Consider the following 26,756-nt stretch of genomic DNA (forward strand, 5'->3'; position numbering starts at 1 on the left):
GAATAAATTCAGATGCAGTTACCTCAAAAACCTGTTTTCATATTTCAGCATTTTTATTGCAGTGGTATCTAATGGTTCAATCAAATCCCATCCCTAAAGCTCTAGGTGCGTGTAGGACTGCACTCCTTATCAGACTAGTTTAGAGCTGATAGAATCCACACAAACAAATAAAGCATTATTACATGCACAGTAGAGGAAACATAACGCAAACAGATCAAATAACGTGGCAGAGATCACACTGTGTGCAGCAGAGTTACACATTCAGCCAGTGAGCCCCAGCTCACTGCCAAAACCTATTTCCAGGCTGAGCTCCCCAGGCTGCTGGGCCCACTTGTGCCCAGGTGTAGTCATTCCCTTTCTTCTTGGCCAAGAACTAATGACTGTACAGGACAGTGAGCTACTGCGCTGGTTGCAATAGAGATTGCATTTTCTATAAATGGGAGACCATTCAGTCACCTGAAAGGAGCCTTAAAAGAGGAGCCCTCCTGCAGAGCAGACTGAAGCTCTATACAAGGTGGCTTAATACCTGTTAATAACCATGCTCTGGGTTTCAGTTATTCTTCTAGACATCTGCCTTGATGTCTAGAAAGCTCTGGAAAAGCAAACTTTGGATTTTAATCTCAAGGAAACCACCTGGGAAAATCCAACATGAGCACGAAGCAATGTGTTAGTCTTTGCTCAGCATCCTGAGCTCAGGCCCTGGCAGCCACCCCAGACAGGGATAGAAGGAGCAGGAGAGCCCTCAGTACAATGCTGGTAAACAGGACTCCACCTCAGAACAGCAGCAGGCAGCAGTGCTCCCAGTGTCACATAACACAGCTCCAGCCTTTAAAATGACCACAAGTTACTAAGCAAGAAGCTGAAACACACCTAATGGAAACATGAGAATGGTTACATCTTCAGCTATCACCCACATCTATCTAAATCAAAAAGTGCTCACAGACTTCAGCTGAATCCAAATAAAAATCAAACTATCTGCAATTTTTATCTCTCAGACCAAAGCCTATGGAAGATCTCTGGTACCCAAGAGCAACTGCTGAGCAGCTGTGCACAGCACAAGCTGCCTGGGGCCATAGGAACACCCAGTCTGCAGGCATACCCTGTTTTGGGGAAGCAGGGGCTGCATCTTCCAAGCAAAAATCAAGTGAGGTGACGAGGACAGACACAGGTCATTACATGAACATAATAGAACTAGAAAATGGAACTGAAGATCCAGCACAGATACCAGCCACTGTGCTTGCCTTAAAGTCCAAATGACCACACCCAACTTCAAAGTATATTCCAACCTGAGCAATTCTATGATTCTGTACTCGCACAGACTTTTAAAACAAAAGGAATTCTCTCATATTTGTCAGCAGAACCAAGAAAAAAGTCTAGCATTAGGTCTCATTTAAAATGTTTTAACTACGCTACAAATTATTGAGTCAATTCATCAAGTTTGAGGCTGGCTCTAAACGGTTCCAGCTGCCGCACAGAAACCTAGAACCAAACACAAACCAAATTTCTAAGGCTTCATGTCAGCTTCAATTTTCTGTTACATTAAGAGAATAATTTTAGCCCTAAGTTAACAGTTATTAAGAAGTGCTGAAGTTGAGCCCATTTAACTCTCAGTTTTAGTTAACAATGCTTCAAGATGAACTTGCAGTTAGACACATCGCATCTCTTTTGTTTCGGGATGTTCATTTGGGGAAATTTAACAGGCAAGAGATGCCTATCTGAAAATGGAATCAATCAGGAATGAAGTTACGACAGAAAGAATTTCAGCAGACCATAAAAGAGAGAGAGAAAAAAGAAAACCCCACTATAAGAATAGTCCGTCAAAACGCAACTGTAGCGAGTTTGGGCAGCTTCCCAGTGCTCCAGAGGGAATTCTGCTATTTGCTGAGTTTAGTGAATGTAATCGAGTACCGAAGGAAAACCAGCAAAAAAAAGTACTGCTGCTTTCACCATTTTCTCAGTCCTGCTCAGTGTGAGAAAGCATACGGAAAACAGAGAAATTATTGTATTGCTGCGAAAGCAGATGTTCACAGCACAGATAAGAGTGACTGATTGCACATAGAATAAAACTACACAATCAGGCTTTTTTTTTTTTTTTTTTTTTTTTTTTTAAATAAAAGTCACTCAGCTGGCAGAAAGGAATAAAGAAAAAGAAGATTCAGAAAGTACTTTGGGAACATCTGCAGAGATAAGTCCTGCTCAGTTCCACAGTAAAAAGGAGCTAGTATTTTCCCTCGCAGATCATATGCAACATCATCTGAACTACTTTTCTCCAAGAATCTGAGTGTACAACATTAGGCAGGAAATTCTAACTCATTCAGAAGAGATGCAAACAGTTAACAGGAAACATAACATGAAATAATTCAAGCAATCTCCTTCCAAAGGCAACAGATAGTCCACAAGTTATTTATAGAGGAAAATGCAAAAGAGACTGGAAAGCACTTAAAACTTCTGAGGTTTTAAATACTCACTTCTTGCAGCCAAAATCACATCAGATGAACATCCAGGAAAATTTTTAAAAGCTCACGTTAAGGAGCTTAACCAGCTGAGAACATGATGTAGCCCTTCCTCTGGGCCGTCCAGCCATACGCATTTACTCATTCAACAGAAGCACAGAGCGTGATATTGTAGTGCAGCCTTTTACGTAGGGATGCCAGGAGAGGGGGGAGGAGAGGAAAGCCCTTCCCAGAGGCTTTAGTTCAGCCCACTCATTAAAATACAGAGTGGAAACAGCTGCCATGGAAAGGAAGAGGATGTCCTGGCAGTTTCTTGGGTGTAAAATGATTTAGTTCTGGAATCTTAACAAGAAAGATTTTTTTCTGAATTTTATTCTTACTCTGCATTTCTCTTAAAAATAAATAAAACAGTAATTAAAAAACAAAACAGACAACTCTGTCTCTAACTCAGCTCAGAAATTCATATAACATACTGGATAGTTATCCGTCCATTTTCAAAATTAGCACGTCTTATTAGGGGAAATAAATCCCCAAAAGATCCTATTTCTCCTCCTTGCGAGGACAACTACGAGTTCATGTGCGCTTTCTAAGGCTTAAATCTTCATGTAATGTAATACCAAATTCGTTCAGAATGCCTGCTCACCAAGAAGTTCCAAGAAGATAATAAATATTAGTTCATTAGTAGCAACATTTATGAGTGACAGCATCTCTCATATATATTAGCACCTCAAAGTTAAGGCTAGATAGGGAAGAAAGATAGGTGGCAACAACAGTGAAAGCCCCAGGAACATTTCTTCAAGGAGACACTGAAAAAAATGAGGATTCTTCAGTCTGAGAAGGTGTTGACAGAGGGGAAATGAGAGCTTTATTAAATCTTGAAAGGCATCAAAACCACAAATCTGGGAATGGTGGCTCGTTCCTTCTGGTAACACAAGCACTGAATGAAATCTTCTCAGGCTACTTCAAGCTTCAGAACAAACAAAAACCAGTACCTTTTTACAGAATATATAATTGGATTGCAAACCTCATTGCCACAGGATCCTGCGGTGTTCTGCTGTGTAAACTAGCTCAAAAATTAAATGCTAAAGCTCATACCTTGGGAAGTTGTTAACCACAAGTTACTAGAAGGTACAGATACTTTGGTGAACTAGCACTTTGCATTTGGCCTCCACATTAACCCCTTCCCTAAGGCTGTGACACTGGCTCCCGCCAGAGATAGCAGACTGGATTAGGAGGAGCATCTTTGTGCCACACCTATGGCTTTGTATTATCAGTGTCGGTACGTCTATTCCACAAACAGAGAATTAACTATGTACATTAAGAGACAAGCATCAAAGCTATTTTGAATTTCTGACTACAGCCCAAAATAAGACATTGGGACATAACCATTACTGGCCTGAAGTAAATTTGCACTTCCTCAAAGGCAGCACCCAAAGCGTCCCCCGAGACTCCAGTCCAACTACTTCATGACTTCACGACTTCTCACCACCAGTCTTTCCACAACACATTTCAGCAGCTATTTCTCCTATTTTCTGCTTTATGCATTCTGATCGTGAAACCTGATATTTAATATCAAAGCTATTTTAAGTGCATGTATTTCTTTTTTTATATATCGTCAGCTGGCATTTTTCAATTTTCAACCGGGTAACAGCCACAGCAGCAAGTAGCAAATAGTTGTACAATGAGAGGCATACCTTAAAAACAGCCTTGCAGTGCTCAAGCGCTCACTGCATAGCAAAAGGCGTAACTGCCCACTAGCTCTGCTGCTTCAACAGCTGGTCTTAATTAATATTCAGAAACAAGACACTTCTATGCAAAATTAACCAACTGACTTCAGAGACTGGGTCTAAGAAAAGCATTCACAAACTCTGCTTCTCTACTCCGCTTAATTTTAAGCTGGGACTTAACAGCTGTTTGTCTGTCTTTGCATGTTTAATGTTTCCTGTAGGTCTGCAAAAGCATGCAAAATATTTTAGTTCAAGGCCTCTATACGGTTGTAATAGGAAATGGCTGTCTCCCTTAAAGAGCTGGGTTAGTATAGAAACAGGGATTGTCTGTCTGACAGTGAAGTCTTTAGTGTATATCTCAAAGGGAAGGAAAAGACACATAAATATTTACTGCCTTCTGTACACACCACGGAATTCAAACGCTGCCTATTTTTGGTTACTTCTTCTCTAAACAATCCAGGCTAAGGTCTGGTACTGTTGTTCTCATTGTTTTTTTTTTTCATATCAATAGAAAGTTCTGCTCCCACCTTTGCCAGACAGTTCCTCTAAGCTGCAAAACAGCATCACAAAGAGAAAGCTGCTATCTGAATCCTAGGCTGGCCAAGACTACTTGCTTGTGCAAGAAGTGTGATCATGTCACAGACCCCTTAGTCTATCTGAGAGCATGCATGCTTCCTGTGTGAGGCTTCAAACCCATGTTGAAACAGCCTTCTAGTGTTTCAGCATGAGGCATGGTGAAGACATATAGATAAGCAAGGTTCTGCTTCCTAGTTCTGTCCTCTTTCACTTCACCTATGCTGAAGAGCACACAACATTCCCTCCACAGAAAGTGCATGGGATGAAGCAGCAGAAACAGATGTTCCCTTTCCTCCGGCATAACCCCTAATGAACAGCCTTCAAATCTGATCTTTGACCCATTTACAGCTTCAAATTGTGGTCCTTAGCCTCCTTCACCACTGTGCTCCAACAGGTCCATCCTTTCTTTTTCACATCACAATATATGTACTGCTAGAGGACCAGCAGCACTGAAAATCATTTTCATTTCCTAGATGCACCCTTACCATACCTGCCCTTCTTTAAGGCTCGACTAAAACTTCAATCTTCACCTCCACCCCTTTGTTTCTCTCTTTTATTTAAGAGCCATGTGGTAAATAGAGAGGAACTTAAAGGATTCGCACTTCCCTCATGTGGTTGTAACTACACCTTGAGTCATGAAATGCTGAGGAAGTTACTGATGGAGTAACTCATGTAAATACATAGCAGTGAAAACTTGCTTATCCAAAAAACAGCCAAGGTGCAACCAGATACTCTGATCAGTAGACAGGAGCTCAGCTCACTGATGGGAATATGTTTCAGGATGCTCAATGAAACCAATGAAAATTTCCTACAAAACGCAAATTTGCAACAATTCAAGAACTGGATAGGAGGTCCTGCAGGTCTGAGAGAAGATGAGGGTTCAGTGAATAATAATTTTCCTTAAAATGATACCTTAGCACAAAGCCTTCTAATGTGGGCTTGTACATATCAGAAGAGTCACTACAGTGCATGAGGATCCAGCCTTGATATGCTTAGTTAAAAAGAGTCACATCTGCAGTACGATCTGAAGCAGTTTAACAGAATTGATTGCAGGAACTGCACCCCAATAAGATTTTCTTTGCATTTCATCTGAGTTTTCTTGTCTCTTTTTTTTTTTTTTTTTTTTTTCCTTTTATGTAATAAATCTGGTTTGGGATGCCACTGAGTTTCTACCAGTTCAGTCCACTTCTTGCCTCATTTCCACTGAACAGCACTACAAAATGAAAAGAAAATGAGAGCAAAGGTACTTAGGCAAGGGAAGTGGAATGGACAGAATGATTTTCACAATAAAGATGGATCAGTGCAATCTTTAAAAAAAAACAACAACAAAACAAGCATTCTTAACACAGACAAGTTATACACACATGGGAGATGCACATGGAAGTCCAATGGGATATTTTAGTATGCATTCTGAGCACAGAAGGCTGAAGTGCTTCTGGATCCATTCAAAAAAATGCACCCACTTCATGGAACCAGAGATTGATTTAGAAATCTGGTGGGCTGAGGCAATTCAACCAAGCATCAGGGATGCAGAACAAAACCTCAAACAGTCTGAATCTGTTCTTTGGATCAAAAAGCCTCTCCCTTCCAGCTAACTTCCCCACCCACCCTGAAAGCATTCTGCTTTGGGAGTGGCTCTTCTCATACAGGAAACAAAATTTTCTTTTACTGTGGTTCATGGAAAATTTTCTCATTTTTCTATCTGCAGCCCACCTAGACTGGAAAAAAAAACCATTAGCCTCATCCAAAACCCAGGGTTAACAACTCTGCCTATCTGTGGATAGTTCTTTTCAACTAGCAAGGAAGCAATCCCACAACTGCCTTTCATATGGCTCATTATGGGAATGGCGGTGCAGCACAACCACAAAAAGAGTTGTACTGGATTAATTTGAGAAGTTATTGTAGAGCACTTTGAGGTACTTCCATCTGAAAAAAGGCTTATGAAAACAGGGATTAGATCAATTCTAGGGCAACTGTGGTCTTCAAGTGTACGAGGGCTTCCCATAAATTGGAATGGTAATAAGAGACAACTGGATACATAGATTTTATTCCAACTTGTTACAGATCATGCGATATAAAGATTGAGTCGTGGAGTATAAATAATACAATCCTCAGGTACAATAACTGAATTTATTATCAATCCAAAGTCTGCTATCAGTAACACGAATCCTATTATTGCCTTCAGCAGGATTTGGATCAGTCTTCCAAAGAGCAATTTGGGAAAAAAAAAATAAAAAATAGAGAAATAAAAGCATTTTAATTTTAGCAATGTATAGAAAAAATATATATATTTTTCCTTTTCAGAAAAAAAAAAAAAAAAAAAAAAGGACTTGGATGAAGCTACAGTTGATCAGATCATCACTTTATTTAATCCAAAAAGCCTTTATCAGTACCAGAAGCCCCATAGTCACATACAAGAAACTAATTAGCAATTCTGGGAAAGCTGCAGCTGGGTATCTCTACTGAGAAGAAACAAAGCAGCTTCACTGCATCAGCAAGGCATCAATTTGCATTTACTGGATAAGTTTTCAGCTGGACCAGTTCCCAATTTGCCTCACCAGTGCTAGCCACGAGTTGGATCAGTTTATACCAGTTAAGAAAATACAGCTCTGTAGAAGAACTTAAACATAAAATCTTTCACAGTTTGGTGATACAAAGCAGAAGCCAAGAGAACAAGTCAGGTAAGACAAATATTTGGGAACAAGTATCATTGTCTGTATGTCTGGAGCGATGTTCCTGGCATTTCTGAGAACTCAGAACCAAACACGTGAATCTACTTTAAAGCAGAGCTCGCACAAGGAACCTGTGGCATAGCAAGAAGCAAAGGCTGGAAGCCCGACTCTCATATTGTCCCTCTTCAGATGGCTTGATGTTCTTCAGACAGCTCAGCTTCCTCCTGACTACAGAGTGATATGGTTCTCTTAACAAAGAATACATCATTTCTCATACATCATTCTCTAAGTTAACCACCTACTTCACTTTCAGCACATATGCAAAGTACCCTTTTCCTTTCCCTAAGCACCCACAGTAACTCCAAATTTTTCACTTTCAATCTCAGTTAGAGAGGTACCTCCACCCCAAATTGCATTTTGGGTCTTCACTCTGCTTTCCAGGCTTGGCAGAAGCCTTACAACTAGCTCTGCTTCCTCTCCTCTCTTTCACTGCAGCTCTGGCCCTGCAAGCAGCACAGCTGCTTCTCTTGCCGACGCTTACTCCTAAAATGCCTCCTTGGAGCAGATGTTTCCCATGTGTTTCATTCTTTACTTTCTCCCCACCCCCTACATGTTCCCATGCAAGAAGCAATTTATCTCCTTTAGCTCACAGATCCAAACCTGAAATAGTGTAAGCTTTATCAATCTAGCCATTGTGGTTCTGGAACAGGCAGGAAAAAAGAAACAGACTCTGTCTTTTTCCCTGTGATAATACGTAGGGAGGAGGAAAAAAGGTATAACCTTGGCACAGCCTGTGGTTCCCATTTCATTTTCAGATCACCAGCTTTAAGTTCTGGAATTTATGGTTTTCTTTACAGAGGTGAAATTTTATTTCTTCCCAATGTTTTGGTAAACAGGATTACTTATTATCTGCATTTTTTGCCCCTTTCACTTCTACCTCATTCCACTGTTCAGCAGCTGCCGCTAATATCTCAGATGCCCCATTCGCTTTCTCTGTGACATTTCCCTTCCTCCAGCTGTCTGTCCTTGGCACCAGGGCCTGCAGTGGCCCAAGACCTTTATACAAATTACCTTTGCTCTGCTGCTTGTTTCCACAGTTAGTTCAACAACTCAAGCCAGTTTCACCAGTTTATGCTACCTGAATCAAAACGAAAAACAACATCCTCCAGCTGGACTGATACAGTAATCTTAGTTTTAGGTTATTACAACTTCTTCTACTCTTACTTTTGCTGGAAGAGGGATAGATGCAGCCTCTCCCATGCAACATCATGTTTTTCTGAGCAGGAAAACTTCTCACTTTAGGCCAAATCCTGAAAGTATCATCAGTCTACAAAAGGAGCATATAACTGCACCCTGTAGGCTTGTCAGTGAGCCCTGCCACAAGTAGGTGAGATTACAATTTCTAGCAGCTGCCAATAGATTAGGAGATCCCATGCACTTAGAAACCTGAAACTAAGAACTAAAGTGAACTAAAGTCAAGCAGGTTTTGCTCAGATGGTCAAAGCCCTATATGGAATAGATCACAAAGTGCTTGTTGACTTCACTCCTAAGAGGCCCTCACTCCAGCCTCAGTCCCAGGCAGGCAGAACCTAATGATACTAACTGTGTGTTCCCCAGCCATGGCCTTTGTCACCTGCATACAAATGGCCTGGAGCCGGCAGAGCAGGGCGGACAGGAAGGACAGACAGTATGACCAGCTCACCTGCTAGGCTGGTAATGTGTTGGAGTGCAAGAACTGGTGATAGGATGGCCCTTTCCTGACTGTTTGCTCCCATACTGCCTCTTTGCAAGCAGCTTTCCAGCATGTGACCTCACATTCTGCAACTGCTCTGATTAAAACTGCTGCACTCAGTCAAATGTTTAGTAACTCCTCTGATAGCTCTATATTAAAAATGACTGTGGGGGTGAGGGAAAGCAGAAAGAAGAGTAATAGTCTAAGTTAGTTAAGTGCAGTGCTCAGGCAAAGAAAAAGTTTGCTTTCCAAATCCCCCATGTAGTTGATTTGCTGCTGGGACACAACGGATGCGTGGGCACTGAAAAGCCCCAGGCAAGGACTACAGTCTCATTTTCAGGCTTACCCAGAGTCTCTTTCCATGAGTTCAGCTGAGTCACTTCATACTCTGCTCTTCTGAAAACAGGCAAAAATCTCCATTAATGCTACAGATTGCAAGTTTGTATATTAGTAGCGCACTCCCCTCACAGTAGCAACTGGCTTTTCCCTGTACTTGTATCATGCCCAGATCTGAAATGAAGCCACAAAGTGACACAAACATAACTGGCAGAAACCTTAGTAATTTCATAGCAGTGCCATGAAGTTGCTTGTGTGAACCACTAGGACCTGGCACAGACCATGCCTCTCTTGTATGTATTCTTCCTCCTAGCAGTGTCACAGTGGAGTCAGCTTGGTTTTCCAGAACAGAGAGGACCTTGTGCCCTACATAACTCTGCATAGAGCCAGCCCCAGATAATAATCTCTTCCTATACTGTTCACTAAATTCATCATGAAGTGTTTTCTGTAGCTCCCTTATAGGGGAGACTCCAGACAACAGATATAAACACCAGTGCAATCCTTTGTTTTTCAGTTCCTTGATATTTCTCTAATGGGGGAGAGGGGGAAGGGGGAAGGCTGAAAGAGAAAAATAGAATGAATCTAGAGAGAATAAAGCTAGTACTGGAAGTTCCCTGTCAATAGAAGGATCTTCCCAGGTGGAACTGTTGTTTAGAAGTGCGGAAAAAGTGGCAGAGGTCAGAAGATCAATAGGTATTGAAGGAATGCAGTTTCATCTTGACCAGGGCAGATCAAAGAAATTATATTAATTGCTTTTCAAGACAGATACTCCCATAGCCTTTAATCCATTCTGGTAGCATGCAGAGAAATTTGGTAGAAAACCATCCACAGTGTGTAATCCTCAAAATCCGCAAGATACTTCAAACACTGAAGGAATCTATGCTTGAATATGCAAGAAGTGGCAAAAAGAGAGCATTCTCCAATCCATGTCATATTAAATTTATCTCATAACTAACAACTTCTCAACTTCTTTTCTGCTCCTTACTACTTCCTAAACTAGCTATATTGCTTTGATTCCTATTTTCATTTCAGTTTGCACCTTTTGATTTGTTACTTCCTAGACCTGCTAATCCTTCTCCAGTCACCATCTTCTCAGAAATCACTTTTCCTTCAAACAGTTCTCATCCTTCCTCCTACAAACAGCTGTGCTGTATGTCATGTAGGCATGATTTAGACTGGAAGCTCTGCAGTGTATAGAACAGGTCTTATTTATGTTTGTGAATCTTGGTCTAACTTTATACTGCCGTATAAATGTTTAATAGCTAATAATGCATTTGCTGGAACAAGCTCTGCGCTACTACTCAGTGTGACTTTTTGGACACAATCCTTGCTGACTGTCAGAAGCTTCTGGAATTAAAATTAAAAAAAAAAGCAAACAGCAGCTACCTGGTGACACTGCAGTCTCAGAGTTATATGATAAGATAGTTGATATATAGTTGAAGATGCAATAGTTGCAATGCAACATAGTTGATAGTTGAAGATGCTAACAAATAAGCACCGTAGCACTGGAAATGGCCATATCTACTCTTTTGAATTAGCATAGAGTTTAGGAGCTCAGCTCTACCACTGAGTCTTACCTCCTTTACGTCATCTATCTCTAGACCCTCATATTAACAGAATTGTAGACAAGCATTTCAAATCTTTTTTTTCACTTCAGTGTTGGCTGAAGGTACAAGAATGGTCCCGTCCATTCCTTACTCCATTCCTGGCACTATTTTTCTCTGGTTTTGAGTACCATAACCTGTGTTAGAATTAATTCTTAAAAAGAAATTCCAGTAGCAGATTTTTTGTGCAGTTTTTACTTCAGTGATCAAACAGGAGCCAGACAATTCATAACTGATGCCACACAGCAATGAATTCTCAAGCAAATAGGGAATGTACAATGTCTCAGCCTTGGGGCCAATGAATAAAATACGGTGATGCTAATGGAGAAAATGCAATGGGACAAAAGGAGCCTCAGGTCTTTATGTCACCTAGCCTCAGGTTGACACTTATGAATACAAACAACTACATAAGTTTCCACAACCGGTAGAAATAGAAATCTTTGGGTTTTGTTTCATCCATGTTATCTCCTTATCAGGTTGTTCCTGATGGTGCAGTTGGATGATGAGAAGTCTCATCCTTTAATCTCAACAATTTGTGCACTGTTGATGTAGGAATATATTAAGAATCAATTCTGTTACATATCTGAAGGGGCTGTAGAACATGGAGGGAAGTGAGGCTCCTGCCCAGCCATTTACATCCAACACTACATACTAGGTCAGAATCCCTATTCTATGAATTTTGATAAAGTCTCACTAATAACACTGTTGATACTTTATCCTTGAAAGAGATTTGACTAAGTGATGATTTAAGATTTTGAGATTTGTCAGTATGCATTAGAAAAGAAATGAGAAGTCAGTCAAAAATTAAGCAAAAACCATCTATTAGGAAAGACTCCTATTACAGTCAATTCTCACGGACTTAATAAAGCTTTTTAAGTGGCATGAAAAAAACTCCACCACTTCAGTCATTTAAAAGTAGATTGGACCAAGCATTGGAAGAAACATATTGCAGGGAACTCAGACATACCAGCATGGCAGTAAAATCTTTTTCTCTCACTTCCAGGATTGTGCATGATAAGATTTCAGTACTAGTCAAAGTGTACTTATCTGTAATCATCACAATTTTCAGAACTTGGATTTTAGTGCCAATATCTCTTCAAGAAGAAAGGTGTCCACCATATATACAGACAGAAGCATTACAGTTGCAAAGAGAGGTGCAGAGAGGGGCAACGCTACTTAGTGAAGATGAGCTAGGGACAAAGACTTTTGAACAGATCAGAATTGAAACACTTGGGAAAGTACTCCCCAGTATGATTGGAAGATGAATTTTTAACAGAAAGTCCCATTCAGTTGGAAGCATTCAACAGGTGTAAGTAGGCTGCAGCTCCCTAAGTATACTAACTGGTATCAGAAACACACCTCCACACAGAAAGATTGACATATCTCAATAAATCTACAATTTTCATTAACTTCTCAGCTCATCAAATATCACAGCTCCCACAGTCAAACTAAAACAGGGAGGATCTTCAAGCAGACCAAGTTGAAACCCGCTCTCCTATACTGCATAGCAAAGAAAAAAACAACACTTTTAAGAAAACTCTCAGTGAAGTCCTCCTTATTTGACTAGCATTATTTTCGAATTAAAATAACTCTTTTTTCACCAATGGTACAGTGCCTTCATGCTTAAAAAAATTTGGAGAAGATAGGGATCGGATCTGTCAGCTATTTTATTTTGCCTCTAAAGAACATGGTTTCAAGTACCCAAGCAAAGCCACAATGAATAATTAACAACTAAGCTCATTTAGAGCTCAGGGTCTAAAAAAACAGCAAACCTGTTACTGAGAATATGGCCCTACACCTCACTGTTTTTGGCAAGAAAGCCATACCTAATTCACAAAAACATCTTTCTGAAGGAACTAAAACAACTTCTTTCATGACCATTTCGTTTTGTCTCTAGTTCCTTTAAAAATGTAACAGACTCTAACTCAGATATAACTAGAATAATTTGCATTAGTTCTAGTACTGAACAGATTTATGATACCTTGTGTATTCACAGGAAAGTCCCATCTTCAAAAGATTCCAAGGACGAACTGCTGAGCCTCAGAACAAAAAAGTCCTTTAAAATCAGGGTCAAGCAAGGCATTTAGATTCAAAAATAATAAATAAATCCATTTGGAAACAAAAGCCTATTGTATATCGCTTCTCCAGGAAAACCCATGGGTGGCTGAGAATTACTTGGGAAAACTTTGTGTAAATTAGTTCTGAATCATTCTCAACTCTCTCTCTTACACTGAAAAGAGGGGTCTGTAGAAGGAGAAAAGCATTTGTGAGTTCACACAGGGTCAGGGAATATCTGGCATTCCAAATACAGAACTAGAAAATGTTCACTGTTGTTGGGATGCTGAAAAAAAGAACGAACGTCTTCCCTACTCATGACTCACTGAGGAACTGGGACACCCTCAGCTCCAGCTACAAATGATTGGGGCTGGGGAGCTAGAAAATACAGAAGGAAGCATAAAATGTGGCAGTAAAAGCTCATGCAGTTCGATGATTCAAAGGAACCAATTCCTGCTCTTTACTCCAAAGAGAAAAAATACAAAATGGAGAAATAACAATTAAAAAAAAAATAAAAACTCAGTACCACTGTTCCCCATCATACTTTGCTTTCTCTGCCACCACCACCACCAGGCAGACACTGCCACGCAGACAAAGCCAATGAGAAGAAATCTCATGAAGAGTCTGTTAGAAAACACAGTATTTCACCCAGGGATTTTGCAGCATCCTATGAAGTTATATAGAAACTAATCACCAAAATCCATAGTTACTTGCATTAGTTCAAGAAACTGTGAAAATATAAAGTTATATTATTTCACAGTAACATTTATAGAAAAAAAGCTATTCTTTATTCTTAATGCTGAAAGCATATGCTAACAATTATCACCACAAAAGCTATTTCAATTCTTCCAAGTTATACAGCAAACTAGACAGCAGGGACAGCTTTGAAACTCTGCACATCAGGTTCTTATTTACTTTGCTATCCTATCTCCAGGTTAAAATCATACACATCTGCTGAAGGCACTTTCTCCATCTGAGGGAATTCTCCTGGTAAAACTGATTCAGGTACCAAGATGCTGAAGAGGAGTGGCACAACCTTGATTCGATCCTTAGAAAATAAGACCTCCTTCCTGAGATCTAAGAAGATTCTCAGACTCAGCAAGTGAAGGATGCAACACTTCCACTACGTCACACACTTGCTCAGCAGTGATAACTGAGTCAGAGCACGAGCGATTCAGATTAATCAACAGACACTGTCCATGATTTTGTAGTCAGTGTTCACCTGCTATTAAGTAACTTTGTTCTTGTCCTGGAGCCTCTGAAACCAAGTATTTTGCCATTACCATGAAGCCCAGTGTTGATTAGCACACACATAAGATGGCACAAAAGCAGCATGGTCATTGCTGTATGCATTAACATGATTTTTCAAGCTTAGTTTTAATTTAGCGCAACTTTGTGGAGAAGACTTGTCTGGTCTAAAATATTGCATTAAATATCAAGCAAATATTTTTCTTCCACCAATAGCTTCGCAAGTCACATTTTTGAAAGTTTCCATACTGCATTTGAGATGAATATTAAGGAGTGTAACAGTGCACATACCTTTGTCAGAGCTCACAGAAAGAGAAGCCACAGGTCCACAGCTATGCTCTGGCCTCCTCCTGGAGAAGAGAAAGGCAGCAAGTGTTATAGAATATAATAATCTAACGTATCTGTTAGAAAAATGAACTCTGAAATGGTCTCTAAGAAAAAAAAAGAGAGAGATGGAAAGAGAATAAATCACCAGTCTGGGTTCTGTGAGAAATTCTTACAATTATTTCTAGCCTATCTACTCCAGTAGTTATTTTTTAAAAGCCAAAAATCACCATCTGACTATGAATCAGCTTTTATGAGTAAAGAGCCTCCATATCTATATAAAAGCCAAAGCATCATCATCTGTGTTTATTATTCTGTAAAAAAAAAACAAAAAAAAACAACGAAACAGTGCCAAACTTCCTGCAACACCCACTTTAGTTGCTGAAATCCAGAGAACTGAATGTACTGCTGTTAGCATTTGGAGACAGGAATATGTTTTGATCTAATATATCAGAGACAGGCTTGCAAGGTAACAAGAAGGTACTAGATTCCATAGCATGTTAAAATAGTGCCAAATATGCAGCCAAACACAGGATAACTTCTATTCACCATCTTCAAATTCTTTCAGCAGTTCTAACCATCCTCAAAACATCATGAAAGTTGGTAAATAATTGAATTTTCCCAGCTCATGACATAAATCACAGCCTGATTAATATTCTAACACTACTCTTACTTATGTTGCATTTAACACAGTTACCTATGAGACAGGAGTAGGACAAAATTTCTCAGAACAGAGAAGTCTGCTTTGTAGCTATAGCCATTTCTATTAAGTCAGGTGTTTTCCTACTGGCAGAGGACACAGTTTGTGGATAAGTACGTCAGGACACAGTGGGTGCGCCACAGAGCCAGCTCTCTCCTGAGAGAGAGAATTATAGCGCTGCTTTTCCATCCTGCAGTGTCCCAGGAAAGCAGACTCTCTTGCCTTTGCCCATCTCTTCCTGCAGGTCTCCCTAAGAATGTACTGGGAGAAAAGTTCCCCAGAAAGGCAGATCTGCAAAACCTATCCAGATTTCAGTGCCATCTCAAATCCGTATAAGATTTGTTTTTCAAGACTTCTGCTAAAGCTTAAGTATAGGATTTTCCAACTAGTGGGAACTCACCCGCCCGTAACTCCACCCACATAAAGCACTTCTCTGCACATTTTCAAGAGCAGGTGATAGCAAAAGGGAGGTTCATTCTCTGCTGCCATCACCAAGGACAAGAGATCAGAAACGTGAGCAGCCATCAGACTTCAACTGCTGCTCTCCAAGTTCAGTGTGGATGATAAGTGCAGGGCCTATGCTCTCAGCTGTCACCTACCACAGAACCTCAGGGTGAGGAGGATTCTGTGTTTGGATCATGATAAGGGAATATTTATCACTTCTGTAAACTCCCACTGAAAAGCTGTCAGTTTGTAATAAAGAAGCAGGCACTTCTTGAAACTGAGAAGTTCCTCCCTGCCTCCTTCTTTACTTTGCAAATGGTAGCCCAGTAGGATTGAGAAAAGACATCATCTCTTCCCCTGCAGCACGTGCACAGTCACTCCAAAAGTAATACCTTCTATTTGTTTCCATGAAAACTACAACAGATACAACAGACAAATGGTGCGCCACCAATCTCCTGTCCTGCTGCTCCTTTCTCAGTTCCAGGATTTGTGCACTTGTTTGTATGTTCTTGCCAGTCAGTGAGGAGTTTTCCCCCTCCCACAGTGCTTTTTCAGGGAACAAGTAATATCCCCATCAACTTTCCTGTCTCTTCTTCCCTGCTAGGAATCAATTCACCTCGCCACTTACATTAACTCAGAAGCAAGGACTAATGATCTACACACACCTCACCCCTTTTCCCATCTCCTCAGTTTCTGAAGCTTATCCTTCTCATGATTTGAGACATCAAGCCAACCACATTGGATAGTGCAATCCATAACCATGCCATAACGCTGTCAGGTATACCTATCAAACATAATTTAATACCATAATACCATTATACTCTGAAGCCTCTTCCACTGACGGACACATTTTTGCCTGTATGCCTAGCTTGACTGTTTGTCTTTCAGTAGCATTCAGCTTTTAATTTCTCACTTACTATCCATGGGGAGGAAAGTAATGCTAATCTACCCTATTTGGGTGCTGTGGCAAGCTAAGATCCCTAAAGAAAAACTCTTGATAAATGAAAAAAAAGCACACCTGTATCCCTCCTTTCTATCTTGAACTTACTCTGGATCAAACCCTCATCCAACGCCTATCTTTTAGTTATGGGACCAACCAAGCCCATTTGTGTCATAGTTTGTATTATTCATGCTCTAATGGTATGGAAAACACAGAGATACAACACTTTTTTCTATATTAATTTATCAGAGAAAATAGTGCAGGTTGCTTGTAACGTGTCAGACTTGGATTGTTCACCTGCACAACAGCTTGTTGTCTCAAATGCGCACTATCCCCAGACACGTTTCACAAATAAAAGTCTGGGAATAGAAACAATCTAACACGAAAAAGTCAGACCTATTTTCAGTAAAAACTCCTGGATGCTTTTGTCTAAAATGCAGAGCTTGAAAACAGAGAAAGTGAAGTGAGATATGGATACCCTGACTCAAAGAACATTACTTAAGGAAAATGATGAAATTTCCATGTGCCTCAAGACAGCAAAATGCCCAAGTATGCTGAAGCACACATTATTCTGAAGAGCAGTAACAGTTATGGTTGCCATTAGATAAGTAACTCTGACATGAACCCCTCTTATCTAACATTAATTTGGAGTTGTTTCCATCGGTTTGCCATGGAGGAGAAAATCTTTGAGAGCTCAATTAAATTAAATCACTAACACATGCTTCCTACGGATATCCTTGAGAATCAGGCACATATTGCAACTACATTCCTAGCAGCTAGAAGGGCAATAACAGCAAAATTAAATTCCGCCTTTAAACTGCTGATTTACAGCTTGAAGAAATCATACCCAGGATGTTGCCCGTTCCCCGCAAAATTGTCTGGTGAGGGCAAATATGAACACATTTCCCTCCTGGCAAGCACAGCAGTCTAATTTGCTTATGTGAGAGCCATGCAGCTTTCAGAGAGCTTGAGGAAGATGGAATAAAATAACTGAATTATTATCTTTTAAATAAATAAAGTACAGAACATACTGTCTGTCTGCAGCATTATTTTGGAACACAAGTAAATTTTCTAAATTACTAATAAGTGTGGAAGTATTTGAATCTTCAGGTATGAGTAGCAAATGTACACATTTTGGGTATCAAAAATAAAGATGTTGTAAAACTGGAAGTTGCTGGAGGTACAATGAATAATCTGGGAAACTTTTCCTGCACCTCACACATAAACACTTATCTTACTTATTCATAACTACTCTACTTTACCGCCTCCTCTCAAACCAACCTTCGCAGTGCTTAACTACTTTTGACCACGAACTTTGAGCCTTTTACTCAAATTATGATCAACCTCCATCTTGCCACCTCTGCTAAGCATATGAAATATGAACAAGTCAGGATGCAGGGATGAGTACTAGGCTGTTCAAAACTTTGGTCTTCATGATAAATGCATGCTGGTCTGTTACAAGAAAAATCATTAGATTGTTGCATAAATATTGAAGTGATCACTCCTGAGCATTTCAGGCAAACTGTTAAGAGCCATGGAGACTCAGGTTCTTCCAATAGGAGCTCCTGCCTTGTGAAACAGGTACAGTAGCCTCTAGGAAGCTTGGTACAATCCCAGACTGTTTTGAGCACCGTGAAAGCATTTCCAACTTAAGGTTTTAGACAGATTCTGGAATGACTGGATTTATTATCCCTTTCAGGAAAAGGCTAAGGTGAGATCTCTGGAATAAGTACTACAACTTTCTGGAGCTGAACTCTGTTGCTCAAGTATGCTGACAAACATGCAGTGCATTGAAAACAAACAAACAAACAGTGCCCATATTGTATAGAAGCCCATGCTAGCAAGCAAAGAGCACGTACATCCATCCTTCCACCCTCAAGAGTCTAACATCAGTCAATTCTTGTAAAAATCAGGCAAGTTACTGTGCCATTTATAGTAATAGGAAGGCTGCCATTTTTCCTTTCTTGTAAAGGAAAAACATGCCCATCTCTGTGCTGTACATGATGCATTACAGACCCAGCATTAATAAAACTTCAGTGTGGGGGAGCAGGGAGAAAAGAGAGGGAATAGAAAACAGTGTCACAGCCTCTGCCATTTTGGAGTGCTTGTCCCTTTTAATCACAATGGCAAGCAGTCCCCAGGCAAGATAATGAAGGTTCAACTCACAGCACAGAATGAAATCAAGTCATTTTCTCCAGCTTAGTCACTGACTTTCCAAGCATCTCAAAGAAAAAGCCAGGAAGAGCACTGAGGATTGCAGCAGCAGCAACAGTACTGCTGCCGAATGGTCTTACAACAAAACATGTCTTTGGAAAAAATGACTGTAGTAATGCAACGAGGAACAGAAGAGGAAGCTGATGACGAAGGGACACTTTCCCTCCACCTCTAGTACTGTAATCCTAGCAACCAGAGCTCTTCAAAAGCATGTGTAGGAGGATACTGTGAAGAAAGGGTAGCACTGTTTATAGTACATAGAAATAGAGCCTGCAGAATAGCCAAATGAGGAGAATAACCTTTATGCAAGAACAGAAGTGTGGAAGGAAATGGGTAGGTAAGGACAATTGTAGAATTTGTACTGTATAAAAGAGAATCCTTTCTAAGTAGGATGCAACGGAAAAGATGTTTCACCCATGAAGTTGGAAGAAATAACTCATCTGGAATAGGAACCTTTTAATGTTTGTTATCTGAGCGTCTGTTACAAGATGGGTTGTAGTACTTATAATACTTACTTATAATTAGCACTTTATCAGCTAAAAAGTCAAAGCATTTTGTACAGGAATCCATTTAGTCTTAAGTCACCTTTATGAGATGCCTATCAGCCAACACTGAAAGTCTGGTGAGAAACACAAATACTTTAAAGGGTTTTCAAAGTTTGAATGCTCAACGCTTTCTGAAAATAAACTTCCTGGAGTAAGTTTCTATGTCACTCAACCTGATATCCTGGCCATTTCCTCTTCACTACAGCAAACAAAATGAAGATGCAGAGGCACCAAACAGCTTGTTTAATAAAGGCTTATTTGCAAACCTAAAAGAAAGCTGTTGGTTTTTCATCAGTTGTCAAGCACTACAGATCTCACTAGGAAAATTACATCCCACCTGCAAAATGCAACAGAAGCTTGAAAATCTATTAAGGGGTATCTAATAAACCCCACAGGATTTCACACAAATTCCTACAAAAATCCATTGTTCAGCTAGAGTACACACAAGCTCCTCTATGGACAGATTAAGAAAAGCTGTCTGCTTGCTGACCTGCTTAAGAATTAAATTAATGATCCAGTCCACAAGCGTGAAAACACCTTCCTAATTAAATTGCCTCAAATCAGAGTGAGAAATGCATGCACAACTCATACTTACTTATTTCTTAAACAAATGAACACTTTTTTCTGCAGTTATTTCTGTGTGGACTCCTTCTCCATGGTACCAGGAGAGCTGATCCAGGCTGCCACTTACCACTGATATTTATCAGTGGGGTTTTTTTTGTGCAAAGATGGCCACGAATAAAAGCAAGCCTGTTGGCAATAGGGTTAAGTCATGTACAGAGGGGATCAAGATCTAACAAAACAAACTTAGAGTCCACATACAGAAAAAAAAGTTCAAAACCACTTATTTACACTGACAGTATATTAATTATTGGCCTGCAAGTAATTCCATTAAGACTCTTTACACAATCTAAATATTCACATCATTATTTGGTGCTATCAAGATAACACCTAATTATTTGGAAACACAAACTGCAGCAAAGCAAAAATAAACAAAAATAAACTAAGCTAAAGAGAAAAAAGGCTTGACAGAGCTCAGAGAAGCATACAGAAAATCCAAGCACATTTCACCACTGCATTTTTTCATGTTGTTTCCAACTGATTTTTTTTTTTTTACACTGAATTGGCTTTTAATAGATGCAAAGGAGATAAATGTCTCATTACCAAAAATAAATCTCTCTGTTAAGGATGGCAGAAAGAGGCAAAGGCACTGCACTGCCTATTATGGTATTAAGCAACAGATTTCACTCCCTCTGCTACATGCCCATTAATTAAAAATTTGACAAGCTTTTCCAAAGAATTTCTGAGCTTCTTTGGTCTTCTGTAATTCGTCCATAATTCTTTGTATATATAAACATGTCAGGCCTGAACAGAAGTAGGACATGCACATCGTTCACCACAGAATTCTTTTCCTATTGAAACACAAATACTGGTAAAGAAACAATAACAGACAAAAGGGGAATAACGCAAGAAATTAACACAATGAAACAAATATGCCTGCAATTCCCCCTCCAGTCACCAGATGAAGCTGCTTAAAGGACCAGTACCAATATGCTTGTCTTCCTTTTTGACCACAGAGACCTCCTCTGTCAGTGCCAGAACTGCATGCAGCAGCTCCCAGTGAGTTGAATCACTTTGCATTGCAGCCTTGCATGAACACGAGACACTGCTGTAATAGGAAATGGTCGCTTGCTCCAAGCTAACGGTGTGCTGCACACAGCCACAATGCAGCAAGGATTTTCTTCTCTTTGCAGTGCATTGGCTCTGTAACATTCCCTCCCTGTGGTCAAGCAGAGTAGCCACTGCCTTCTTGCTACTGGTGTAACATGGGCAGATGTCTGTCAAACACACGTGCACACAAAGACATACTCACTGATTTTTGTCTTTTCTTCTTGCTCTCCTTTGATGAGGAAAAAAAACCCACAAAAAAATTATAGAGCAAAATTGCACATCTGCGCCATCAGAATAGCTCCTGTTCAGTCTGTTATACTTACATCCAACAGCCTGGAAAGAAAAATTGGTTGGCTATTGCTGCTATTTGGTGCAAAAGCAGATGCAAACACAAGAACTGAAGTACAGCGGAGCTTCCACCCCATCACACAGCAATGTTATCCTGTGCTTTACTCAGCTGTTCTTCTGTCCTTTAATGCAAATCCAAATGAAACAATTCCTTTCTGGCATGCAGGAGGGCGAGATAGCCTAATAGGTCTACACCACCTCTAAGCAATCTCTGCCTTGCATGGCTTGTTTTATTGACTTATCTCACTGGCAGTTCGTGGGCAGAAGCACGTGCCTCATACAAATGTCAGGACCTCTCTTGCTTCATGATGCCACTGTGCAAGTAATCAGAATTAAAACAAAGCCCATCATTTTATTTCTGAGGGATTAACTCCACATTGCCACACATCGTTTTCCCAGATACAGACAAAAGGTTTGACAACACCATCCCAGAAGTATTTTATTAACCGCTGCAGCGCTTCCACTTTCAGGGCCATGGAAACTACTGCTCCTGATACATCAGTTAATGTAGAGCAGGATTACAGCCCCTGCCCTAGGGAGCACCCATGGTTTTGTCAAGTTAAAATCATTTTGTTTACTTACATTGAAGAGTTAGGAGAGATTATGAGAAGCACACAATGAGTAACATATGGTATTCTCCCGGCTTCTCATGTGAGGGATTGATTTTTCAGCAAAATATGAATTACTGAGGGAAATAATTACTAGTTTTACAGAACTGCATTTCCCGAATTAGATCAAAAACAAATAAAAAGCCTTGCTGAAAGCACAATGGATTCTGTCTAGCCCATGCACTCCCACAGCAGACTTTGCCATTAATAGTTAGAAACTCTGCGAACGAAATATTCCAGTGCAAGTCCAAAATGATTATCTAATATAACATCTTGCTGTTGCCAGTATTAAAAAAAAAAAAAAAAAAAAAGGAAGAAAATAAAAGAAAAAGCAAGCAGATTTAGGCTAGACAAGCAAGAGACTTGTTAAGAGGGTGGTATTTCTGAGATCTGTCAGAAGTCCTCAGCTAATAAGAAAGGCAATGCCTATATGTGTTCAGATTACACCCTAAGGAGTCACTACAGCATTGATAGCAAATCTCAGTGTTTATTAACACTGCCTTTCTGACTAAAAGTGCAAACAATGGAACTTGTACCTCTAACCACAAGGGGGAAAAAAAGTCAACCCTTTACTTAGAAAAAAACTATATGTCTCAGAGTTAAGTGTCTGCATGAGATTCCTTTCTTATGTCTACCACCCGGGAAGCAGAAGCAGCCTGATTTTTAATGTTTAACCATGTTAAAATAATGACCAAGCAGGCTGTAGTTTTGGAAGTTAAGCAGCAAAATTTAACTACAGGAAAGGAAAGTCTGCTTTCAGCGCTTGGAAGTGTTCCTGACTTTTTGCAGTGAGAACATTTAGTAGTTCATGTTAATATTTAACTCTGTTTTTTTCCAGTACTCCACCAGTTTTCCTCCAGGGATGCAGAGGAAGGCAGTGGCATAGCTGAACTGTTACTCTACTTTAAAAGCAAAAAGGGAAATGGCGACTAATCACAGAAAACAGCTGCAGAAAATACATGAAAGAAGAAAAAAGTTTCTCAAAAGAAACTTTCTGTAGATTGCATCAGAAGTACGTCTTACTGAATAAACAATTCACACAGACAATAAATGATGAAAAGGATGTAAATAAAAATTGTCATCTGACCTCTTCATTGAGATTTGGAGAGTGACGGTACTGCCTGACCCGGTCACTTAGTCATTCTGAACCAGGTTAATTTGAGAAATCCTTCAATTGGTTGCCAGTGAGTGTCTGTTCCTATCTATAGCCACCTCTTTAAGGCTGCTCCAGCTTTCAGGGTAAAGCAAAATAAGCTTATTTGATGATGTCCTAGCTCCCCTCTTACAAGTCATTCTTACTGTCTAGTTTCTGTAATCTTGTTATGAGACACTCCTTCCTTCTGCCTACCCCATTTTTTACTTCTTTCTTCCTGAATGCTTTCCAAGTCCATTTCCTTGATTTTTGAGTTAGTAAGAAACAGGGCTTTCAGATTAAATGCTGAAAGGAATCCATCCACACTCATGATAAGCTATAAGGAAAAAACAACTAGGTGTTCAGAGATGGGAATATCTGGTTCCCTCTGGTGAACACTCTGCATCCTCCCTTGTGCCCCACTGCAGCGGCATATGCGAACAGGACAGTCACAGCCCCATTCTTCAAGCCCACTAGTCAAAAGGACACAGTGCTGACAGTTCTAATGGAAATCACTGGTGCCTAGGAGTGGCCATCACTTCCAAAACGCAAGAGACATGTTGCTTTGGTACTTAGACTCTAGATTTTAAAAAGATTTTAATGTTAGAAAACATAATGAGTGAATAAACGATGGTGTGTATTTTCCAGATGCAAATTTTGTTGTAATGAAACAGAGAAGGAAAGCCAATACTCCTGCAGACAGTAAAAGGCTCACTGTGTCAGAGCCTTCTATCCTTCCACCATCCCATTTGACACTTCTTAAGTGGGAAGTCTTTCTGCAGCCTTTCACACTTGACGTCTTAATTAAAGCATGGTTAAATTAATATCTCAGACATGATATATCCTTTATCCATCTATATCAGTAATTAAACTAATTCTCAAGGGAATGAGACCATTTGTTATGTGTGATGTAACTTTAGCTGGGGTATTCCAAAGAAAGAGAAGGAGCTGATGTTATAAATGCAGTCATTTATATTTTAAAGAGCACTATTGTAAATGAAAGAACACCACCTGTGACAGCTTGAGGCAGCCCCCAGTCAAATGAAATCTTTTGTGTCACCTGTGGACAGGACATTGCATGTGGTCCCTACCTCCAGCTGCAACAGTGAATAACTAAGTGGCACAGGAGACAGACTTTATGCATTCTCTAACTCTACAATGATAGAATGAAAATCCACTTTCAAAACCAATTGAACTGTATTTCAAAGTCATTTCATATTACTTCTATGTGAAAAGTAGGACAGATCAAAGCAAGTCTAAGGTCTTTTTTTACAGGCAATACATTCTGTTTGTTTTACATTTGTGGAAATCCTGGAAGTAGAACACCTTGACTTGTGACTGAGACAATCACAATACAAACAAATGAATCATCCTGTAGAAAGACTACATCTAATCAAAGTTAACTAAGAACTAGTTTAATATGTGAAAAAGAGCTATCATTGGGATCAAAACTGCTACAAAATATTTAATGTTCCTATTACACCAGTTCCAAATACAGGCTCTGTCATCGAAGTACCAGCAGAAATACAAGAGAATAATTTCACCTTAAGGTAAAAGGCAGCTTCCTTGGTACAATGGCAGCCAACCATGTGAGCAGCACAACTAGCTGCCCCAGTGGGAGCACACTGAATGTAAAACAACACCCAGAGCAGAAGAATCTAATCTTCTCTTTGTGATGATGTATAAATGACGAAGTAATGTAAAATAAGTCCTAAAAAGTAACAACCAAAGAGGTAGAGAAGATATATGAAGTGCTACAATAGCACAGAAGGCAAAACCCATTCATTTAAGAACAAGGCTGATTTGCTGACATCTCTGATGCCAGCTTGAGGATTTGAATTCATGCTGGAACCTGACGCACAGAATGCACTGCTGCAGCAGGCAAATCTGGGCCTTGCTTGAAGGCCATATGTATGAGCCCTGTGCAATCATCAAGGTGTATCTGTTGAGAAACAAGGTCCAGGAAAGGTCTTCTCTCCTGCACAGTGAGAGGGGAACCTTTTCTGAGAAGCTGTCTGGGCTGCAGATGAGCAATCCTGAGCATCAGAGGTTTCTCCCAGATGTCTTCTTCAACTACGGTTTAAATGCACAGCTTTCAGGTTATAAGCAGCTAGCATTTTTCAGTGAGAAAGAGAGCAGAAACCGTTCCCAACTCTCACACCTATGGTGGGATTAGTAAACCACAACACAGAAGACAGCACTGCCTAAAGCAGTTTTTCTGGATGAAGGAAAGAGAAACCACAGAAAGTCCTTTTGGCACAGGCAATAAAGGTTACTGTGTTGTTTTGTTCCACTTCTATGTTTTGGCATTGAGGCCATCCCTCTTGAGTTTTAATATAAAAACCAGGCACCAAAATGTTTCTTATAAAATTGTGAATATGACGATCAAAACAATTAAAAAATAAATTCCAATGGCAAAGATTTTTAAGATTATTTTTCTACTTTGAAGTACTCAACTTTAAGTCTTTAAAAACAAAACACTACCCCCTATGTTCTTTAAAAGCCTTTTTGTTCCTCTACTGCTTCTAACTCAAAAAGCAGAAGCACTCTCACACAGCTTCTGCCAACCTCCTTCCTTCTACTAAGGGAGCTGTTGTTGAGCTCTGTATAAGTCTACAGTAAAGCATATTTGTCTCTCTGGGATTTACTGAATAATAGCCACCTCTCCAATCCTCAAGGGAAACTTATCCATGTCTGTCACTGGTATTAAACATCAGACTGCTTATTGCAGTCTAATCAAAGACTGAGAAATAGGCTCAGCAAACTCAGCCTTGCATATCTCAGAATGCCTCTATCTCTGCTCATCCAGATTTTAGCACACAAAACAAGTCATTGTGGCTGCTGTGACTTCTGCACCAAGTTACCAAAATATTAAGACCATACAACATGAAAAAGAATATTTAACTTCTGATCTATTTCAGTTTTTCCTTAGCTCAGAAGAGAAGCCAAGTGAGAATCCCAGAGAAGCTTTCTTGGCTTCTCTACAATTAATCTTTAAAATATTGCTATAGAAATAAGATAGCTAAATGATCATTGTCTTAAATATACTAATCATCTTATAGCATAGCCAGTTTATTCCAGTTCTGCTATGTAAAGCATCACAGACTGAGCACATGACAGATAAAATAATCAGAGGCATTCAGCTGTGAATAAACAGGGCCAGAGCAGAACATGAATATAAGAATGGAGGATTTAAAATCTCTTATAAGCAGACTGCTATCATTGCATGGAAGGCAAAACTGAGTGGGCAAGTTCCCATCGTAACCAGGACACCATCTGGAAAATGAAGAGAACATTTTTAGAAGTAATTAAGATAACTTATTGTGATATTAACAGCATTAATTGGAGTATATATAGGCTCAAAAGATCAGATCCTCATCTGGTACAGTGAAAGTATCTTCTCAAGCCAATGGCATTACAACACTTT

General features: G+C 39.8%; 1 protein-coding gene across 2 annotated transcripts in view; it reads right to left on the bottom strand.

Annotated features, from left to right (window-relative positions):
- Window positions 1-26,756, bottom strand: part of SORBS1 (sorbin and SH3 domain containing 1) — a 162,418-nt gene that overhangs the window by 108,140 nt on the left and 27,522 nt on the right. Inside the window, exon 2 of one of the 2 annotated variants that reach the window (XM_042817966.1) lies at window positions 14,695-14,753. The gene's annotated coding sequence lies outside the window, so the exon portion shown is untranslated. Of the gene's footprint in view, window positions 1-2,468; window positions 2,613-14,694; window positions 14,754-26,756 lie in introns of those variants that run through there. The other variant, XM_042817967.1, reaches the window with a different exon arrangement.

This window comes from Centrocercus urophasianus, unplaced genomic scaffold, assembly GCF_019232065.1.
Source record: "Centrocercus urophasianus isolate 14NV4802_14NV808 unplaced genomic scaffold, USGS_Curo_1.0 seq_17, whole genome shotgun sequence".
NCBI lineage: Eukaryota > Metazoa > Chordata > Aves > Galliformes > Phasianidae > Centrocercus > Centrocercus urophasianus.